The 21,692-nt window shown below is 38.6% G+C and overlaps 2 pseudogenes; one reads left to right on the top strand and one right to left on the bottom strand.

Moving 5' to 3' along the window:
- Positions 1–411: 411 nt before the first annotated feature.
- LOC139706988 (olfactory receptor 52L1-like) lies at positions 412–1,401 on the top strand (annotated as a pseudogene).
- Positions 1,402–12,435: 11,034 nt separating this feature from the next.
- Positions 12,436–13,132, bottom strand: LOC114084303 (olfactory receptor 56A4-like; annotated as a pseudogene).
- Between the last annotated feature and the right edge of the window lie 8,560 nt (positions 13,133–21,692).

Genomic DNA, 21,692 nt, shown 5'->3' with positions numbered 1-21,692 from the left:
AGATGGTTGGCCTGGGGTCAGAGGAGGAACAACTGTAGAGTGCCATGTTGTGGAACCTGAAGGAGACTAGTTTCAAAAGAAACAGATGGACTTATTAACATCCAGAGAAAGAAAGAGGAGAGTTCTTTCAAATGCACAGTTCTGAAATACAAATAATTGAATAGTAAAGTGTAAGAATCTCTCCTAAAGGCAGCATGTGTTTCTTCTTATCTCTGAGTAAAACTAGATTTATCCTAATTCAGACATGTGCAAGTCTCACCTGTAAGAAGAGTATCACCAGGAAAGGGGATTTTTTTCATTATCTCTAACCATATCCCCTTATGTTGAAGCTCAAGGTACTTCATTCTTCTGGTGCAGAGGGCAGCCAGAGCTGGACTATGTGGTAACATATCAGGAGTGAAAAAAATCATGATGTTGGTTCCTTTTCCCTTTTCCCTCTCTAAGCCCTTTATGATGGTCCTTAGCAATTTAGCTGGAGGCTACCCCAGCCTTCTTTCTTCCTGATAGGTATTCCAGGTCTAGAGGAGAGTCAGCACTGGATAGTTTTTCCCTTGGGTGTCCTTTACTTCCTTGCTCTAGTGGGCAATGTTACCATTATCTTCATCATCTGGTTGAATCGTCCTTGCACCAACCCATGTACCTCTTCTTGGCCATCTAGCTGCCATTGACCTTGTTCTGGCCTCCTCCACTGTACCCAAAGCCTTTGCTGTGCTCCTGGTCCATGCTCATGAGATTGGGTACATTGTCTGCCTGACCCAGATGTTCTTCATTCATGCTTTCTCCTCCATGGAGTCAAGTGTACTGGTGGCCATGGCTCTGGATCACTATGTGGCCATTTGCCATCCTCTGCACCATTCCACCATCCTGCATCCAGGGACCATAGGGCGCATTGGGATGGCAGTGCTGCTGCATGGATTGATCCTCCTCATCCCCTTCCCCATCCTCCTTCAGAGCCTTATCTTCTGCCAGACCACGGTCATAGGCCATGCCTATTGTGAACATATGGCTGTGGTAAAACTTGCCTGTTCAGAAACCACAGTGAACAGAGCTTATGGGCAGGCAGTGGCACTTCTGGTGGTTGGGCTAGATGTCCTGGCCATTGGTGTCTCCTATGCCCTCATCCTCCAGGCAGTGCTGAAGGTACCAGGGAGTGAGGCTCGACTCAAGGCCTTTAGCACATGTGGGGCTCATGTTTGTGTCATCTTGGTCTTCAGTGTCCCTGGGATGTTCTCCTTCCTCACTCACCACTTTGGCCACCATGTGCCCCATCATGTCCATGTTCTTCTGGCCACCCTGTACCTCCTTGTGCCACCTGCCCTCAGTCCTCTCGTCTATGGGGTGAAGACTCGGCAGATCCGCCAGCAAGTGCTCAGGGTGTTCTATGTTAAAGGATTGATCTGAATCCATTCTAGTTACTTTCTTCAGAGGTTCCTGACACAGGCACAGCCAAGAACTCATGGTTGTATGGATTATATGGATAGAGGCCATTCTACAATGAAGAGTCCTTCTAGTCCTACTAGCCCCATGCCAAGAACACCCCACAGACATTTGGCTCCACGTTCTGTTGGGATGTATCTGGATAGCTGGATCATGAATCGTCCCTGCTCCTTGACACACACACATGTTATATTTTTTTTTTTCTCCTGGTGCCCACAGTTGTCTACTCCTTTTTTCAGAGTTATTTCAGAGTAAGATAAATGACAGCTCTGATGATGACATCTTTCCTGCAACTCTGTCTGGAATGGGAATGGAAAGCTCCAAGTTTTGCTCAGTTTTAGAGTATCTTCAAACCTTCTATGTTTGACAGTGAGCTCCAAATCACTGGACTCCTAGGTAGCAGCAAGGTCTCTTCAAAGCAGCTGAGAAGACCACTTTTTAAGAAAACACCCTTTATCCTAAAACTGATGTCATTTTCCTTAAAAGAAACATAATTGATACAGGTAGCTTTGGGCAAGGGAACTTAGTGCCAGCTGATAATGTTACATGGGAGTTGGAAAGCCACTGGATGTTACTTTTTGTGTATTGAGTCATCAAATATACCAATAAATTTTAAAATAATAAAAGAGTAAAGAGTATATTCTCTTGTCAACATAGAATTTGAAAACCAATAACAACATGATGGCAATGAAAAGCCCTAAATACTTGGGGGAAAAAAGCACATCTCAGTAAACATATATCAAATAAGAAATCACAAGAGTTAGGAGCTGGCAGAAGAACAAGTGAAGGGAATAGTGCTTGAAAAGAATTGTGTTTTGATTGGGCTCTGTCTTGGGATTTGCAAAACAGAAAATGGATATTAAAGATAATATTTTGATGAAAGACAACATCATAGGAATGATAAATTACTTTATAAGTCCTCCAAGAAAAGTTGGGACAACCCAGATCAGCTAAGTTGGAAAGCACTCTCAAACGATTCATAAAATACTATATATGAAGCCCTCAATTACTATCCCAAAAGGGACCTGATTACTAATATAAATGAATACCAGGAAATATCAATCAATCACCACCAATAAATCACTCACAATCACTTTCAGAGCATGATTGGGATGAGAACTGTAAAGAGTTAAAAACATTCGTTCTCGTTTAGCCACCCACTAATTCAAATGCCTGCATTTTATAGAAAACTACACTGGCCCCAGGACAAGATATGAAGATTGACACAACAGGGCTTCAAATAGGATGAGTAATACAATTTAAGGTATATCTAAGAAATGAATGAAAGGATGGGAATGTAGATGGTACCTGAAATCTGATGGAGAAACCAGGTAAGACAGTGTGAAATTAGACACTGATAACTGGGTTGGGGGAGAACATAGTATTTTACTTAAAATAAGACACACTCCAGTCAAAATAGCAATTATCAAGAATGCAAATAATAATAAATGTTGGAGAGGATGTGGGGAAAAATTTACACTCATACATTGTTGGTGGGACTGCAAATTAGTACAACCACTCTGAAAAGTACCACAATAGCCAAACAATGGATGCAACCTAGGTTTCCTTCAGCAGATGAATGGATTAAAAAATGTGGCATATATACACAAGGGAGTATTACTCAGACATAAAGAAGAATGAAATTATGGCATTTGCCAGCAAATGGATGGAACTGGAAGATATAATGCGAAGTGAAATAAGCCAGTTCCGAAAGTCAAAGGTCAAATGTGTTCTCTACTATGAAGAAGCTAATACAAAATAAGGTGATATGGAGAGAGAAATAAAACAAAAGGAGAGAAATCTTTCATCAAAATAGAAGAAATATCAGTAGAGTAGACAAAGGGGATTAAAGAGGAGGAGGAAAGAAATACAGGAAAAGGGAAGAAGAATGGAATGAATTTGTCTGAACTTTCATGTGTACATTCGTGAGTACACCACAGTGAATCCCAACATCAAGTATACCCACAAAACACTAATTTTTAAAAATAATATAAATAACTCCAGAAAGATCATTAGAACTAGAGGGAGAGAAGCATGGAAGGGTGGAGCTGGAGGTGCTAGGGAATGAATTAGAGCAAATTATATTTCATGCTTTTGTGATTATATCAAAATGTACCCTAATGTTATCTATAACTAAAATGAATCAATTAAAAATATATAAAAAACATGTACCCATGCAAATATAAATTATCCTAGAATTTAACAAAATTTATTACAAATAAGGAATAAACCACAGAAAATTTATACAGCAGAGAAGTGGCCTTAAGTATAAATGATAATAATTTCTATCAGGGAGAAAGAAGTAGTGTATGACACATGCCACTCACTCTACATAAGACCAAAGTTCTGGAATCAACCTCTGTAGCTCCACAAGAGACTCAGTGATGGCACAAAACCAGATTCGGCCATATCAAGGAGAATAAAGAGATCTAACACTTATAAGTTAAACAATTTAGGAAACTGAAGAGCATTTACAACTATTGGAATAACATTTGTTATTGGATGGCAGATGGCCACATAGCAGTCATAGGCCATTTACATGAAATTGCAGGATTCCATGGTGAGAAAACTGTTCGTGATGAACATCTGGAGGGAACAGGCAGAGAAGCTGATGAATCTGAGGTCAAACCAGAAGATGGCCAGGACCTTGGGGATGACAGTGAGGCAGAGCATAATGTCCAGCAGGGAGAGGAGGCTGAGCAGGTAGTACATGGGCTCATGCAGCGAGGCCTCCAGCCAGATGGTGATCAGGAGCACAGCCTTGGCCCCCATGGAAGAAGAGGATGTTGAGGGGCATGGACAGCCAGTGCTGCCAACTCTGGTAGTTAGGGAAGCAGATGAGGAGGAATTCAGAGATCAGTACAGTGGACTAGTTGCTTTGTACTGCCATATGCTGTGTTCTCATCAGGACTGACATTTCAGAAAACCTTGATGGAAAAAATCAGGAATAAATCCATCTACGCAATATGAATACCCACAGGGAGAAGTAACTCATTTTCCAAAGAATCATTTAAAAATAGTAACAGGTAAGTTTCTAGTATCCTAAGCTAGATACTTAGCTGTTAAAAACCCTGTAATTAGAATGGACAGAAAAAAATTATATTTCTTTTTTTTGCCTGAGATAATCCCTTTTTATGCTACTTTTAAGGTTTTTGTGCCTAACTTGGTTGGTAAATTATGTAATCAACCTCCTTATAAGACAATACCAAAGCAGTTTTACAGATGAAGAAATAAAGGCAAAGGTAAGCAAAGTCACTCTATTAAATTCATGGTGAAACCATGACTTGAAACCATGAAATCTGGATCTTACAGCCACTACTTTTTCTGCTACTATAAAAACATATATGAAACTACTTATGCAGGCCCAGCTAGTAAAGTAGATCAGCCATAGATTCCAAACCAATGTTGGTCTCTGTCCTTCATCCAAGAGACGATATCACAGGCAAAGGAGGAATCAGACATAACTACATTACCAGATAATACTTGAAGACTTCATTAGAGTTGTGACTATCATATGTATGGAAAATAAATCTATAGACATCTAAAAAAATAACACTTGGTTTTAAGAAAATGTAAAAATTTTATATATATCCTATTGTCTTAGGCAAGGTGTTGAGATGAGAACAGTAAATTTCAGGAGACAGCAATTTTTGGTCCAATAGTACTATTCCTAGACTAAGGAACAACTGGATGTGGTGGCACATGCCTGTAATCCCAGTGCCTCGGAAGGCTGAAGATCCCAAGTTCGAAGCCAACCTCAGCAACTTAGCAAGGTCCTAAGCAACTTAGCAAGATCCTTTCTCAAAATAAAAAGTAATTTTTAAAAAGGGGGTTGGCGATGTGTCTCAATGGTTAAACACCCCTGGGTTTGATCCCTGATTTAAAAAATTAAAAAAAGGAAAGGTGAGGGACAGCAGCAACTGACTCCATGTGAATTCACCATCAGTCACAAACCCACACTCTATGGCTTCCTGACCAAATATATCATAAGCAGTTGTGGAAAAAAATAATGGGTTAACCTTTTACATGATTTCCATGCTAAAGCCTACCTCTGAACATTGGTTGATATGCCCAGTGACACTGTTTCTTTAATGCTGTTAGGAAGTTCACACTCAGCCACTTTTAATCAATGGTAACAGTAGTCCTAATGAGTGTTGGAGTCTTTCCATCAATTTCTCTCTCTTCTCCTCTGAGAAAATGGAAGCCAGCTTCTCAAAGGTGAGAAATGTGAATATTTGAAGGCATAGATGAAGGTTGAAATAAACAAATGTTCCATTGTTTGCCTAATAATGTGTATTCATCCTCCATATAATCTTTAGCACCAGCAAAATGTCTGTAGCAAAAAGACAATGTAGAGAATATATATAATTTTAAATTTTAAAATGCTAAAGATTTATTTTACAGTTTTTCTTGAAATAGTTATTTTAAGTTTTTCTTGTTGTACTAATTCTTTAAAATCAGAATTTTGCAATTGGAACTAGCCGCAATTCAAGTAGCTATTGACCTGCATCGGACATTGCAGGTCTAAAGACATGGGAAACTTAAAAGGTTCTCTTTTTGTTTTGCTTGACGTATGAGTTTAATCTTAGTGTTGCCCACTTGGCATCTATGATTCTTGGGTTTTATATGGAACCTGATTTCATCAGGTTCCATTTCTGGGCCAGCTCAAAATTACAATTTTCATTTTCTTTTTCAGTACTACTCATCAAGCTTCCTTCAGGAATTTCTTAGTGAATTGACCTTCCAGTCCTAAAAATGGGAACCTATCCATTGTCTCAGCTTCCGTATTCACAGAGGCCTCTACCAGAGACTAGAAGTCTCCAGCAACTAGCACTCTTACCCCTTAACTTAAACTAATTATTATTTCATCATCATCCCTTCCTTAAATCAGTGAAGTAACTTATTTGTCATGATTAAAGTCACTATTTAGAAAATAATGCCAAATTTTCAGATATCTCCAAATGTGGCAATAGAAGAGAATAGAATAGGATAAATGTGGCATCATTCTCTTACAAAAAAATATTTGGTTATTTCACATAAGAACTACAGGTAGATACTGTTAACAAAACAGAAGAAAAAAGTTGAAGTTCAAAATTTAGAAATGAAATTAGAAAACAACTATAGCTTCAGCTATAAACCCAAATAAAAATCTATTTATCCTGTAAGTCAGACCATACAAACTTACCTCTGTCCAGATTTTGATAATCTTTATATATATATATATATATATATATATATACATCTCTAACGTCATCTGAATTGTTTCCAATTCCCCATTAAGTTTTTTCTCCTTGGTCAATGAGCCAAAGATAGAGTTGACTCCATAACTAGCAATGGGAAAGATAATGTGTCCCAACCAGTAAAGCAGGAGACAGCACCAAGAGATGAGGCAGAATGAGACAGGAGGGTGATATGAAGGCAGCTAGGATTACTGGTCCTATCTCATCTGGTGCCTCCAGGGCAAATTTCTGTAGGGAGTTTAAATTGTATTGGGGAATATGAACTCATTGAGGATTTCCTGGTCTCCAACTGCCATAGGCAACAATGAAGGTGTAGGTGTAATTCAAAAGCCCTCACCCTGCAAATCTCAGTTTTTCTAAATGGGTAATTGTATCATTCCTAGACCAGAGAGGGACAGTAAACTACCATGTACCTGAGTGCCCCCTTTTTGTTCCCAATATCTAGTCAGTTAAGGGATCAATAAGGACAATCCTGGACCAGAAAGTCCAGACACATATTATCTTTAAGGAAATGGACGTCTCTTATGCACATTAGGAACTAAGACAAGTCAGTATTATCTGTAGGAAGACACTTTTTTGCATGCACACCAGGTACTTCTCAGGATGCTGGTCAGACCAGCAAACTAAACAAGTTAACACTGATGATGTCACTGCTTCTGCAGCCTAACATATAAAATCCCTCTCTGAATGGGGATGGGCATGGAACTCAGGGCACTGAAGGAAAGATACACATCACTCATCCAGCTGGCCACCACTGGACCAAACATCATGAGGGAGGGGAGGCACTGCCTTGAAAAGCACCATAAGGAGTGAGGTGCTGTCAGCCTGTCACCACTGAACTCTCCTTAGAGCAGGCTCTGGTCTCTTGTAAGCTTTCCCAAACAAACCATACGCCCCCCATGCTGTCTCTGGCCACGTTTTTTTTTAGGCCTGTCTGGGACCTATCTTACTGACCTGGCACAAGTAGTCTCTGGACAAGACAGTAGTGTACAGTTCATGTTCAAAAACTTTGCCCCCACAGAAAAATAGGGAAGAAGCTGATTTGGAGAAATTGGCAGAAACTGAATCTGAAACTCCAGACCCACTATAGACCTACCAGAAGAATTTCTTCTTCATACTTATATTGGACTCCTGAGTCCCTACATGCCTCATTATTGGCCTATTCATAGTTTCCCTGGTTCTGAACTAGACCAAACAGCTCAACACTGTACTATAACCACCACTTATGACCATTTGGTGCACCATTTGGCTCAACCCCTTGGGGGCTCCAGAGGATATTTTCACTTCCCTCTGACCCTCCCTGTCCCAGATGCCCACAGCAGCAAAACCTTTTTAGCCATCTGAACATTGGACCAGAAGGCCATTCCTCAGGGATGGGAAAAGAAAACACAGAAGACAAATTTAATATGGGATAACAGTGAAGAGAGACAGAAAGTTGAGGAAAATCAAGACAACTTGGAGCATTCAAGGTAAAGAATATATGCATCTGGAAACAAGCATTTCTAGACATAGGACAGAGAGACCTCTGTTTTAGATATTAGGTATACTCCTAGAAAAAATACATTTAAATAAGAATTTAGCATTTAACCTACAATCGCATGACAATAAGCTAATTTTAAGTTGAAAATATTATAAAATTGGAAATATGCTTAATACACCTAACTTACCAAACATCATAACTTAGCAACAGTACACTGTAGAGTATCAGATGTTTACCTTATAATCAGGCCCCTGACTGGGAGTTGTGGCTCACTGCTGTTACCCAGCATCAAAAAAGAGAATCATACCAACATCACTAGCCCAGAAAAGATCAAAATTCAAAATTTGAAATGTGGTTTCTACTGTAACACTACTATAATGTCAAAAAATAAAAAGTTAAGCCATCCTAATTCAGGAACTATCTTTATTATTTTTCTTCTTTTTTTTAAGAGAGAGAGAGAATTTTTTAATATTTATTTTTCATTTTTTGGTGGACACATCTTTATTTTATTTTTATGTGGTGCTGAGGATCGAACCCAGCGCCCTGCGCATGCCAGGCGAGCATGTTACTGCTTGAGCCACATCCCCAACCCCTTCTTCTTTTTTTACTGTCAATACTTTTTTATTTTATTTTATTTTATTTTAAAGAGAGAGGAGAGAGAGAGCGAGAGGAGTGAGAGAATTTTAATATTTTTTTTTTTTTTTAGCTTTCAGCGGACACAATGTCTTTGTTTGTATGTGGTGCTGAGGATCGAACCCAGGCCGCATGCATGCCAGGCGAGTGCACTACCGCTTGAGCCACATCCCCAGCCCAATTAATTTTATTTTTGATTGACACACTACATTTATATTCATTTTTAAGATACCAGGTGATTTTTCAATTCATATCTATATATGTATATATTGGGTAATAATCAGCTCAGGAAGATTAGCAAATACAGCACCTTAAACTTTTATCATCTCTCTATAATAAGTACATCCCAAATCTCTTCTAACTATATATATATAAAATGCATCATTCTGCTGTGCCACAGAGCACTAGAACTTATTCCTCCTATCTAACTGTAACATGGATTGTACCTGTTCTCCCCAGTTCCCTGGCCACTTCTCTCCCCAGCCTCTGGTAACCACTACCCTATAGCCAGTGTGCCAAAACTAGACATGTTGGAGACATATTACTTCCCTTATTAGTACCCACAGTGTAGTGTCTTGATTGAAATTGAAATGAGCAAATGAATTATTCATTATTAATTATAGAGCATGACTAGAGTATGAAAATATGACTCACTTGCTGGGATGAGTCCAGGATTTCTTTGCATATGTGCAGTAGTAATGGGAAAATGCCTTAAAAAGCTGCGGGGTTTTGAAAAAGGAGCATAGGAGCTGGAGAGGATGCTGAGGCACAGCCCTTTCTCTTTCCTACTTCCCAAGGCCTAATTTTCAGGACTGGGATAGCAGTCAGATTTCAGATGATGGGGCACAACTGGACAAAAAAAGATCTGTCCTTTTGTGCTTGTCTGTCTTCTGAAGAACACCTTGAGGTAGATAACAACCTCACCTCGCTGATCCAAGCTAGAACTGCCCATAAATAATGCCAAGGAGAAGAGATGGTTCTACTATACTCTACCTTGGAACACTGCCACCTCCTCCTGGACAAAAGGAATGGACCCACGGAGGGTCCCATGACTGCCTGGTTTGTGAGTTATCAGTGTTCCTGTACAGAAGTCCTCACTCAAGAATGATAATAAATCAAAGGAAAGGGAAATTACAACAAAAAGTAAAAACAGACAAGATTGATGACACCAAGGGACAATATCACTCCTTTCTACTGAGAATGCTTCAGTATAAATGGACAATAATATCTTAGCAGCTTTTTATAGACAAACTGTCAGGTCACGGCTGATTCTGAGAGAGTACAGGAGCAATTCTACCCCAAGAAGGAAACTGAACTAAAATGAGGCTTGAACAAGATTGTCTAGAGAAAATATGTGTTGCAGAATTTGTGGATTCTTATTGTGTTATTTCACAGCTAAACTGAGAGTGTCAATTCTCTTTACGCTTAGGGAAGAGGTTACAAAGTAATCAAGCATCAGCATACTATGTGGACAGGAATCAAAAAGATAATTTACCAAGAAAACTGCTTGGGGGCGTGGTGAAAGCAGATTTCTGTTTTACGATTACTGTGTCAGAGCCTGTCTTGGTCCCTGAACTATGTCAAAAGGTAATGTGGAAAGAACTGGGGATGGGTTGGGAGGAACTGGCATTGGAAGCCAGGTAGCCTCAAAAGCATATGAGCATGGGGTGGCATTGTAGTCTCCTATCACTGATAGCCGTCCTGTGGCATTTCAGAAGGGATGCTTGTGAGAAACTTTATGGAATACCCAGACTGAATTGGATATAGATAGAGTTTGTCCAATTGACAATTTTATGGGAAACCCAATAGTTTTGGATTCCTACTTTATAATTCTCACATAAACAAAAGAATTTCCCAAGCAAATAAACTGTGGAGGCTGGGGTTGTAGCTCAGTGTAGAGCACTTGCCTAGCAACTGTGAGGCTCTGGGTGCAATCCCCAGCAACACATAGAAATCAATAAGTAAAATAAAGGTATCATGTCCATATACAAGTAAAAAATAAATTAAAAAAAGAAAATAAAGTATAATTAAAACAACTATAGGGACAGAGGAGGAATCAAGTGATGTGGATACCATCTATCCCAAGTTAAATGGGGTATTTGGCAGTGAGCTGACTCTTAATTGCAGGACAGTAGGGGAAGCCATATGTCTAAGGAAATGTTAATAAAAGCAATAACAACTCAAAGTGTGTATAATCTGAAATGCATAAATTTAAGGAACTATTCCAAAAAAATTTCACAATTATTTTATTCGTTCTTCAAAACAACAATAATAAGATCAGTACCACCATTTTCAAGGTAAAGAAACCCATGGTCCATGAGATAAGCCCAAATTCATGAAACCTGAGTACACAAGTTTAGCCAAATTGTCTGATATGAGAATCAAATTCTAAAGATCCAGACTATCCTAGTGCTAGTCTTCACTGTATAAAAGTTAATTTAGAGCTGGCTATAGAAATAAGGCTCTGTGTTAGGTACTGTAAGAACAATAATAGCACCAGGCTCAGGGGCACATGCCTGTAATCTCAGCAACTTGGGAGGCTTAGAAAGGAGAATTTCAAGTTCTAGTCCAACCTAAGTAACTTAGCAAGACCCTGCCTCACAATAAAGACTAAAAAGGGTTTGAGGAGAGATGGAATTCAGTAGTAAAGTGCTACTGGGTTCTATCCCCAGTACCAAAAATAAACTAATTAATTAATTAATAGAAAGGAATGGGGATGTAGGTAAGTAGTAAAGTACCCCTGTTTCAATCCTCAGTAGAGGAAAAAATAAAGACATGGGGGAAAAAAACATTAAGGGCATAAGACATGATTGTTGTTTACATGTAATTACAAAGGGAGGAAGGAAAGATATGTAACATTAAAATATCCACTTTGTTGCACACATTTTAATCTTGATTTCCCTACATACAGAAAAATAAAAGTAATCATGTAGAATTAGAAAGATGAATAAAATACTGTCTCAGCTTAAAAGAAGATTAGGACATTGTCTGAGAAATATAGCTACTTGAGAGACAAAGTAATGACAGCTGAGAGGACCTGGAAGAAACTCCTTCTGTAGAAGGTGGCCTGTGAATTAAGCCTCGTAGGAAAGATGGGGTTTGGCAAATGAAGATATGAGTAAAAGAAGGTTGATATCCAAAGTGTCAGATGGTGAAAGAGAGACAGCAACATGGGCATAAAGAGCACTCAGGAAATAATGAGCAGTTCATTTTGGCTATAGTGGCAGAGAAAGCAAAGAAAGTTCAGGGTAAGTCGAAAAGTATGAATATGAAAAATCTGAAATTGAAACTTCTGTAATGTATGAAAATTTTTGAAAGATTTCAAATATAAAATAACTAATATTAATAAATATTAATATAATTTATTCAGCAAAGATAAGTATACAAAAGAAGTAGGATAGCTCAATTGGAAAAGTTGACAAATGATGCTTGGAAAAATCATGGGCCTGAAATCTTATTTTTTATCTCCCAAGAAACAGGCTACCACTGTAAAATATGCATTGGAGATACTGCACTAATATGTGGCATGATTAAGAAGGAGATCGCAAAATTTTGGAACACACTTTTCTATGGAAAAAAAAAAAACTCTATAGCTGTCTTTTCCTAGATGCCTGGAAAACTGTGAGCAGCTTTACCAGCCACAGCTCAGGATGGAGGATGAGTTACACAGAGCAGGGGAGGGCATAGATATGGCAGCATACAGATGCAGTTCTTGATGATGTTTCCTGCACACTATCTTAGTCTAGCAGAAAGGATAGGAACTGGAAGAGAAAAGAGGGCATTTCTAGCTATAACAAGACAGCAGCCCTGACCACAAATTGGCCAGTGATGATGGAAGGGTACTGCAGTGGATGGCAGATGGCCACGTAGCGGTCATAGGCCATCAACATGAAAGTGAAGGACTCCATCATCAGGAAACTGTCCATGATGAGCATCTGGAGGAAGCAGGCAGAGAAGCTGATGGGTCTCATGTCAAACCAGAAGATGGCCAAGACCTTGGGGATGACAGTGAGGCAGAGCACAATGTCCAGCAGGGAGAGGAGGCTGAGCAGGTAGTACATGGGCTCATGCAGGGAGGCCTCCAGCCAGATGATGAGGAGGAGGGTGGTGTTGGCCCCCATGGCCAGGAGGAAGAGGAGACTGAGGGGCAGGGACAGCCAGTGCTGCCAACTCAGGTAGTTAGGGAAGCAGATGAGGAGGAATTCAGAGATCAGTGCAGTGGAGTCGTTGCTGGACGATGACATAAAAAATATCCCAATCAAACTGGAAATATAAACTATCTTACAATGAAGTACTGAAGTATATGATCACAGAAAGTATGTATCCTGGATGTGGTGGACTTCGGGTTTACACTGGAGCCCAAACCTGTCTCAATGAAATTTTAAAATAATCACCAACATCATCATCATTATCATCATCATCAACATCATCAACAACAGCATCACATCGTTAAAATTATTAACATCATCAACATCATCATTGTCTAACAACAACAATTATCTGAGCATGTGTCCTGTGCTGGGCACTATGTTGAATGCTTTTACATTCATCATTTCATTTCATTCTTTTAAAAAATACTGAAGAGTAATTAGTATTCTCCTAGATATTTCACCAATAACAAATGGAGATTAGAGAGAACAGAGTGGTTAGATTATACAGAGCCAGTAAGTAGAAATGCCAGGACTATGAGCCACAGAGTCCAACAGTAGGATCCCTGTTTACAGACACTAATCTACTCCACCTCCAAAAGCATATTTACCTAATGGAACACTTTGACCCTTTCTTCTTTAATTCCTCTCTTGCTTCCTTTCTTCTGTGTTTAGAAGACAAGGCTATATGGAGAGCTTCAGGAATAATAAGGGTTTGGTTTGGCCAATTCCAGATAGACCCAAGGAATGCCCAGCCCTCTACTCCTCAGACCTGGACAGGTCCTGACTTGAGGATTCTTTATTTTCATTCTTCAGGAAGCACTGAAGTGTAGAGGCTGCCAAGAGCAATAATTTCTTCTCTCTCCAAAGAGGATTTCATTTGAAAGCCATGGTGTCTGCCATTCACTTACTGAATTATTTGCTGTTGTTTTTCTTTGTAAAGTCTCAAAAAGACTTTCTTTGTTTTGGTGCCTCTGGAGAGGACTATGATTATCTCACCCTAGTGACAGAGACTGGGGACACCAGGAAGAAGATGAAAACTTGTGGGTGCTTCTTCAAATGAATGGCAGGATCTTTGAAGAGCTTTTCAAAAACAGAACATACCTTGAATCTTAGAAGACAGGAGAAATATTTTGTTATCCTGGGAAGAAAATTAAGAGAGGTCCAGAGGCTTTGGGAATGATAAGGGTTTGGGTCTAACAGTACCCCTCCACATCTGGAGGTCTGAGTGGGCTAGCTACCTTCAGCTGGCCCATATGGGTCTCTTGATTTATACTGCTCTTATCAGGCTATGAGCTAATCTGTCACAGGAATATTGTGCAAGGATGAGCTGCTCTTAAGGTGCCTTGAGTGCTATACTTTTAATCCTTTCTTCTCCTTCTCTGAGAAGCACAGCCTCAGACAGTTCACTATGAAAAAGGAAGGTGAGACAGAAGTACTCCTGGTATCTGTGGAGTCTGCTCCCTACTCCACCATCTGGATGACTGTTCAGAAGGACCCTCTGAATTGTCCTGTCTCCAAATTTCATCAAGATTTTGCCTGCTCCTTAGATTGTGATCCCTTTCCTTATGTCAAAGGCCATTTCTTTATTTATTATGGACATTAAGACATGAATTGATGGTGACATATGGCTGTAATCCCAGTGGCTTGGGAGGCTGAGACAGGAGGATTGGAAATTCAAAGTGAGTCTCAGCAACTTAGTGTGAGGCTCTATGCAACTTAGCATGACCCTGTCTCCATATAAAAAAATTTAAAAAGGCCTGGGGATGTAGCTATAGTTCAGTGATTAAGCACCCATGGCTTCAATCCCTGGTACAAAAATGATTTGAAATGACATTCCATAATCAAAGTCAGAAGAATTACATGTGGGTGATGACAGAAAAGAAGCACTCAGGATTCATTATTTAACCATACACAAACATGTACTTGCCACTTGTTATCAATCAAGGTAATGTGAAACACACTGAAGAAAGATGAATAAGACAGGGCCTTCAATCTTATGTCACAGTGTTAGTGATTAGTTTCTATTTTTGAGCTTGTGTGACTGAAAAAATAAACTTTACTGAGAAATTAGAAATGAGAATGGGAGAGAGAAGAGGATTTCAAAATAGATTTATATTTAAAATTTTAACCCTGAGATATTGGCAAAATATCCAAGTAAAGTTTTCCAGATATCATTCAAAATATGATATGTCTAGGAAATTCAGAGTGCAAGTGAAAATGTGCTTTTTGCTTTTTTGAGGGGGAAAAAATAAGGTAAAGAAGCTATTGGTATGTTTTCAAAAGTGAGAAAGATCTAAGCATGTCTTTAAAGTTTAGACTAAGCATTTCCAAGTGGTATTGGTAGTTGTTAATTCAGAAGAAAAAGGAATCATTTGATGGAATAAAGTTTCAGAAAAGATAGCAGAGGGTTGTTTCAATATCATCAGTGAGAGCTCTTGAATAAAACAATGACAAGGACAGCGTTTCTGGCTTCCCACCACTCCTCTTTTCACAAAAGAAATTGTCAAGTCTGGAAGCCAAGAGTGAGTACTTATCCAAATGGTAAAACCTGTGGCTTTGTGTTGGGTAGTTTGGTGAAGGGGAAACAAACAAACAAACAAAAACAGAATGAAAACCATGAGACTGGCTCTCCCACAGAAAAAATAAATCCATGTTGGACCCCCAGCTATAGTAGTATTTTAAGTTGCAAATGAAAGCAAATGTCCTGTTACCTGGCATCAAAATGACTTTTCCTCTGAGATAGGAGGAAATTGTGTTCATAGATATTTTAAAGATAAGAGGGAAAGTTCTTTTTTTTCATAAAATACAGTTACTTTCTGATATCTTACCCACCTCTCTGCCCCAAAATGCATTTTATCTTAGAAATCTTCCAAAGATTAACTTTCCATACTCTGTACATATTTTTAAATCATAAATGTCTGACACAGCAAGAATTCCCAACATAGGTATCCAATAGAAGGCTCTGCCAGGAGATTTGATTACCATCAGGCCATCCCCTAGCCCCAGGGCAAACTCTCTCCTTTCTTTTCAATAACTATTTTCTTTGGAATTAATTTCACATCTTAATGAAGAATTCCTATTAAAGATAGAGTATCTCAAAGATTCTAAGGAGATCAAAACTCTCGCACAAGACACCTCTTTGAGGACCAGAACTAGATACCTTCAAGAAAAGTATAGAAATAGTTGAGGTTCACCAAAGGTTGAATAGAAAGTGTGAGTTTTAGACAAAAAAAGACCTAGGCAATTCATTTACCTTGTAAGTAAAATTATCAATGCTTCCCTTTTTCCCTGGCTGTAATTGTCCTAGTATATGGGATCCACATTCTGAACATTTATCTGCTAGGGTTCCAGTTGTCTCTTTGAGGGATACCATCTGTTTTTCCTCTGACTAAATAAAGAGCACGTGGTCAGGTACCTAGAAGGATAATGGCTACCACAGACAAGAAATCAAGAGAGAGCCAAGAAGTCCCAGCAGGATGAGAGAGAGGGCCACAGTCATATAATCCGTGTGGCTGGAATTACTGATCCTGCACACCTGTCCCATTGGATAAGTCTCCTCTAGGAGAGATGAGGTTTGTTTAAGAAAGTATCTGACTTCCTGAATAGAAAATAAAGATAATAAATCTGATCCAAGGACTTGCACTTTGAAAATCTCAAGCTTCCAAACACAGATTGACTGGAGCGGGTGGGAGGAGACTTCTACCCATCATAGGGCTTTGTGACAAACTAGAATTCAGGGCTTAAAACTGGAATAAGGACAGTTCTGTATCGGTTTTCCACTCCACTTACATATATGATTAGGAAAATGACTCTCAGCATGAATCTGAGAGGTAACATGCATAGGAAACATACCACCACTGGAAAGGCTTTTCCTTTCCAATAATCTCAGATATGACTCCAAAGAGTGTCTTGGTCAATTTGAACAAGTGAGAAAATCAGAGCACTTTCCCAAACTCAACCCCTAGGCTAGACCCACCCAAAATGTTCCTGAAATCTACCTTCATGTTCTGCTTTGATGATATCAGGAGCATCCAAGTATAGAACATGGATTAAGCAAAAATCGCTATCTTCTGAGAGCTTACTTAATTAATAGAGAAAAGTGGCTTTAGAATACACATTTAGAGTACAGTTGTGAATGTCATTTTTTAAATTTTTATTGTTGGTTGTCCAAAACATTACATAGTTCTTGATATATCATATTTCACACTTTGATTCAAGTGGGTTATGAACTCCCATTTTTACCCCGTATACAGATTGCAGACTCACATCAGTTACACATCCATTGATTTACATATTGCCATACTAGTGTCTGTTCTGTTCTGCTGCCTTTCCTATCCTCTACTATCCCCCCTCCCCTCCCTTCCCCTCCCCTCTTCTCTCTCTACCCTCTCTACAGTAATTCATTTCTCCCCCTTGTATTACTTTTAGCTTTCCCCTCACTTCCTCTTGTATGTAATTTTGTATAACCCTGAGGGTCTCCTTCCATTTCCATGCAATATCCCTTCTCTCTCCCTTTCCCTCCCACCTCTCATCCCTGTTTAATGTTAATCTTCTTCTCATGCTCTTCGTCCCTACTCTGTTCTTAGTTACTCTCCTTATATCAAAGAAGACATTTGGAATTTGTTTTTTAGGGATTGGCTAGCTTCACTTAGCATAATCTGCCCTAATGCCATCCATTTCCCTGCAAATTCTAGGATTTTGTCATTTTTTAATGCAGAGTAATACTCCATTGTGTATAAATGCCACATTTTTTTTATCCATTCGTCTATTGATGGGCATCTAGGTTGGTTCCACAGTCTTGCTATTGTGAATTGTGCTACTATGAACATCGATGTAGCAGTGTCCCTGTAGCATGCTCTTTTTTAGGTCTTTAGGGAATAGACCGAGAAGGGGAATAGCTGGGTCAAATGGTGGTTCCATTCCCAGCTTTCCAAGAAATCTCCATACTGCTTTCCAAATTGGCCGCACCAATTTGCAGTCCCACCAGCAATGTACAAGTGTACCCTTTTCCCCACATCCTCGCCAGTACTTGTTGTTGTTTGACTTCATAATGGCTGCCAATCTTACTGGAGTGAGATGGTATCTTAGGGTGGTTTTGATTTGCATTTCTCTGACTGCTAGAGATGGTGAGCATTTTTTCATGTACTTGTTGATTGATTGTATGTCCTCCTTTGAGAAGTGTCTGTTCAGGTCCTTGGCCCATTTGTTGATTGGGTTATTTGATCTCTTATTGTCTAATTTTTTGAGTTCTTTGTATACTCTGGATATTAGGGCTCTATCTGAAGTGTGAGGAGTAAAGATTAGTTCCCAGGGTGTAGGCTCCCTATTTACCTCTCTTATTGTTTCTTTTGCTGAGAAAAAAACTTTTTAGTTTGAGTAAGTCCCACTTGTTGATTCTAGTTATTAACTCTTGTGCTATGGGTGTCCTATTGAAGAATTTGGAGCCCGACCCCACAGTATGTAGATCGTAGCCAACTTTTTCTTCTATCAGACGGCGTGTCTCTGATTTGATATCAAGCTCCTTGATCCATTTTGAGTTAACTTTTGTGCATGGCAAGAGAAAGGGATTCAGTTTCATTTTGTTGCATATGGATTTCCAGTTTTCCCAGAACAATTTGTGGAAGATGCTATCCTTCCTCCATTGCATGCTTTCAGCCCCTTTATCAAATATAAGATAGTTGTAATTTTGTGGATTGGTTTCTGTGTCCTCTATTCTGTACCATTGGTCCACCCGCCTGTTTTGGTACCAGTACCATGCTGTTTTTGTTACTATTTCTCTGTAGTATAGTTTGAAGTCTGGTATCGCTATACTGCCTGATTCACACTTCCTGCTTAGCATTGTTTTTGCTATTCTGGGTCTTTTATTTTTCCATATGAATTTCATGATTGCTTTCTCTATTTCTACAAGAAATGCCATTGGGATTTTGATTGGCATTGCATTAAACCTATAGAGAACTTTTGGTAATATCGCCATTTTGATGATGTTAGTTCTGCCTATCCATGAACAGGGTATATTTTTCCATCTTCTAAGATCTTCTTCTAATTCTCTCTTTAGGGTTCTGTAGTTTTCATTGTATAAGTCTTTCACCTCTTTTGTTAGGTTGATTCCCAAGTATTTTATTTTTTTGAGGATATTGTGAATGGAGTGGTTGTCCTCATTTCCATTTCAAAGGATTTGTCGCTGATATACAGGAATGCCTTTGATTTATGCGTGTTGATTTTATATCCTGCCACTTTGCTGAATTCATTTATTAGCTCTAATAGTTTCTTTATAGACCCTTTTGGGTGTGCTAGGTATAGAATCATGTCACCTGCAAATAGTGATAATTTAAGTTCTTCTTTTCCTATTTTTATGCCTTTAATTTCTTTCGTCTGTCTAATTGCTCTGGCCAGTGTTTTGAGAACTATGTTGAACAGAAGTGGTGAGAGAGGGCATCCCTGTCTTGTTCCAGATTTTAGAGGGAATGCCTTCAATTTTTCTCCATTCAGAATGATGCTAGCCTGAGGCTTAGCATAGATTGCTTTTACAATATTGAGGTATGTTCCTGTTATCCCTAGTTTTTCTGGAGTTTTGAACATAAAGGGATGCTGTACTTTGTCGAATGCTTTTTCCGCATCTATCGAGATGATCATATGGTTCTTATTTTTAAGTCTATTGATGTGGTGTATAACATTTATTGATTTCCATATATTGAACCAGCCTTGCATCCCAGGGATGAATCCTACTTGATCATGGTGCACAATTTTTTTGATATGTTTTTGTATCCGATTCGCCAGAATTTTATTGAGGATTTTTGCATCTAGGTTCATTAGAGATATTGGTCTGTAGTTTTCTTTCTTTGAAGTGTCTTTATCTGGTTTAGGTATCAGGGTGATGCTGGCCTCGTAGAATGAATTTGGAAGTTCTCCCTCTTTTTCTATTTCCTGAAGTAGCTTGAAAAGTATTGGTATTAGTTCCTCTTTAAAGGTTTTGTAAAACTCTGCTGTATACCCATCCGGTCCTGGGCTTTTCTTAGTTGGTAGTCTTTTGATGGTTTCTTCTATTTCCTCAATTGATATTGGTCTTTTAGGTTGTCTATATCTTCCTGACTCAATCTGGGCAGATCATATGACTTAAGAAATTTATCGATGCCTTCACTATCTTCTAATTTATTGGAGTATAAGGATTCAAAATAATTTTTGATTACCTTCTGTATTTCTGAAGTGTCTGTTGTGATATTGCCTTTTTCATCCCGTATGTTAGTAATTTGAGTTCTCTCTCTTCTTCTCTTTGCTAGCATGGCTAAGGGTCTGTCGATTTTGTTTATTTTTTCAAAGACCAACTTTTAGTTTTGTCAATTTTTTCAATTGTTTCTTTTGTTTCGATTTCATTAATTTCAGCTTTGATTTTAATTATTTCTTGCCTTCTACGTCTTTTGCTGTTGTTTTGCTCTTCTTTTTCTAGGATTTTGAGATGAAGTATGAGATCATTTATTTGTTGGTTTTTCCTTTTTTTAAGGAATGAACTCCAAGCAATGAATTTTCCTCTTAGAACTGCTTTCAATGTGTCCCATAGATTCTGATATGTTGTGTCTGTGTTTTCATTTATCTCTAAGAATTTTTTAATTTCCTCCTTGATGTCTTCTATAACCCATTGATCATTCAGTAACCTATTGTTCATTCTCCAAGTGATGCATGATTTTTCCTTCCTTCTTTTATCGTTGATTTTCAGTTTCATTCCATTATGATCAGATAAGATGCATGGTATTATCTCTACTCCTTTATATTGTCTAAGAGTTGCCCTGTGACATAATATATGATCTATTTTTGAGAAGGATCCACGTGCTGCTGAGAAAAAAGTGTAACTGCTTGATGTTTGGTGGTTTATTCTATATATGTCAATTAAGTCTAGGTTATTAATTGTGTTATTGAGTTCTATAGTTTCCTTATTCAACTTTTGTTTGGAAGATCTGTCCAGTGGTGAGAGAGGTGTGTTGAAGTCTCCCATGATTATTGAATGGTGGTCTATTAGACTCTTGAACTTGAGAAGAGTTTGTTTGATGAACATAGCTGCACCATTGTTTGTGGCATATATATTTATGATTGTTATGTCATGTTGGTGTATGGTTCCCTTAAGCAGTATGTAGTGTCCCTCTTTATCCCTTTTGATTAACTTTGGCTTGAAATCTATTTTATTTGATATGAGTATGGACACTCCTGCTTGTTTCCGAAGCCCATATGAGTGATATGATTTTTCCCAACCTTATACCTTCAGTCTATGTATGTCTTTTCCTATCAAATGCATCTCCTGTAGGCAGCATATTGTTGGGTCTTGTTTTGTGATCCATTCTACTAGCCTGTGTCTCTTAATTGGTGAGTTTAAGCCATTAACATTTAGGGTTATTATTGAGATATGGGTTGTTCTTCCAGCCATATTTGTTTATTTATGTTACTAAATATGGTTTGTTTTCCTCTTTGATTATTTCCCCCCCTTTACTGTCCTACCTCCCACTGTTGGTTTTCATTGTTATTTTCCATTTCCTCTTCCTGTAATGTTTTGCCGAGGATGTTTTGAAGAGATGGTTTTCTAGCTGCAAATTCTTTTAACTTTTGTTTATCGTGGAAGGTTTTAATTTCATCTTCCATCCTGAAGCTTAATTTTGCTAGATACACAATTCTTGGTTGGAACCCATTTTCTTTCAGTGTTTGAAATATGTTATTCCAGGATCTTCTAGCTTTCAGAGTCTGTGTTGAAAGATCAGCTGTTATCCT

Source organism: Marmota flaviventris, chromosome 9 (genome assembly GCF_047511675.1).
Source record: "Marmota flaviventris isolate mMarFla1 chromosome 9, mMarFla1.hap1, whole genome shotgun sequence".
NCBI lineage: Eukaryota > Metazoa > Chordata > Mammalia > Rodentia > Sciuridae > Marmota > Marmota flaviventris.
The sequence above is the reverse complement of the archived record's forward strand: the minus strand, read 5'-3'. Positions and strand labels throughout refer to the sequence as shown.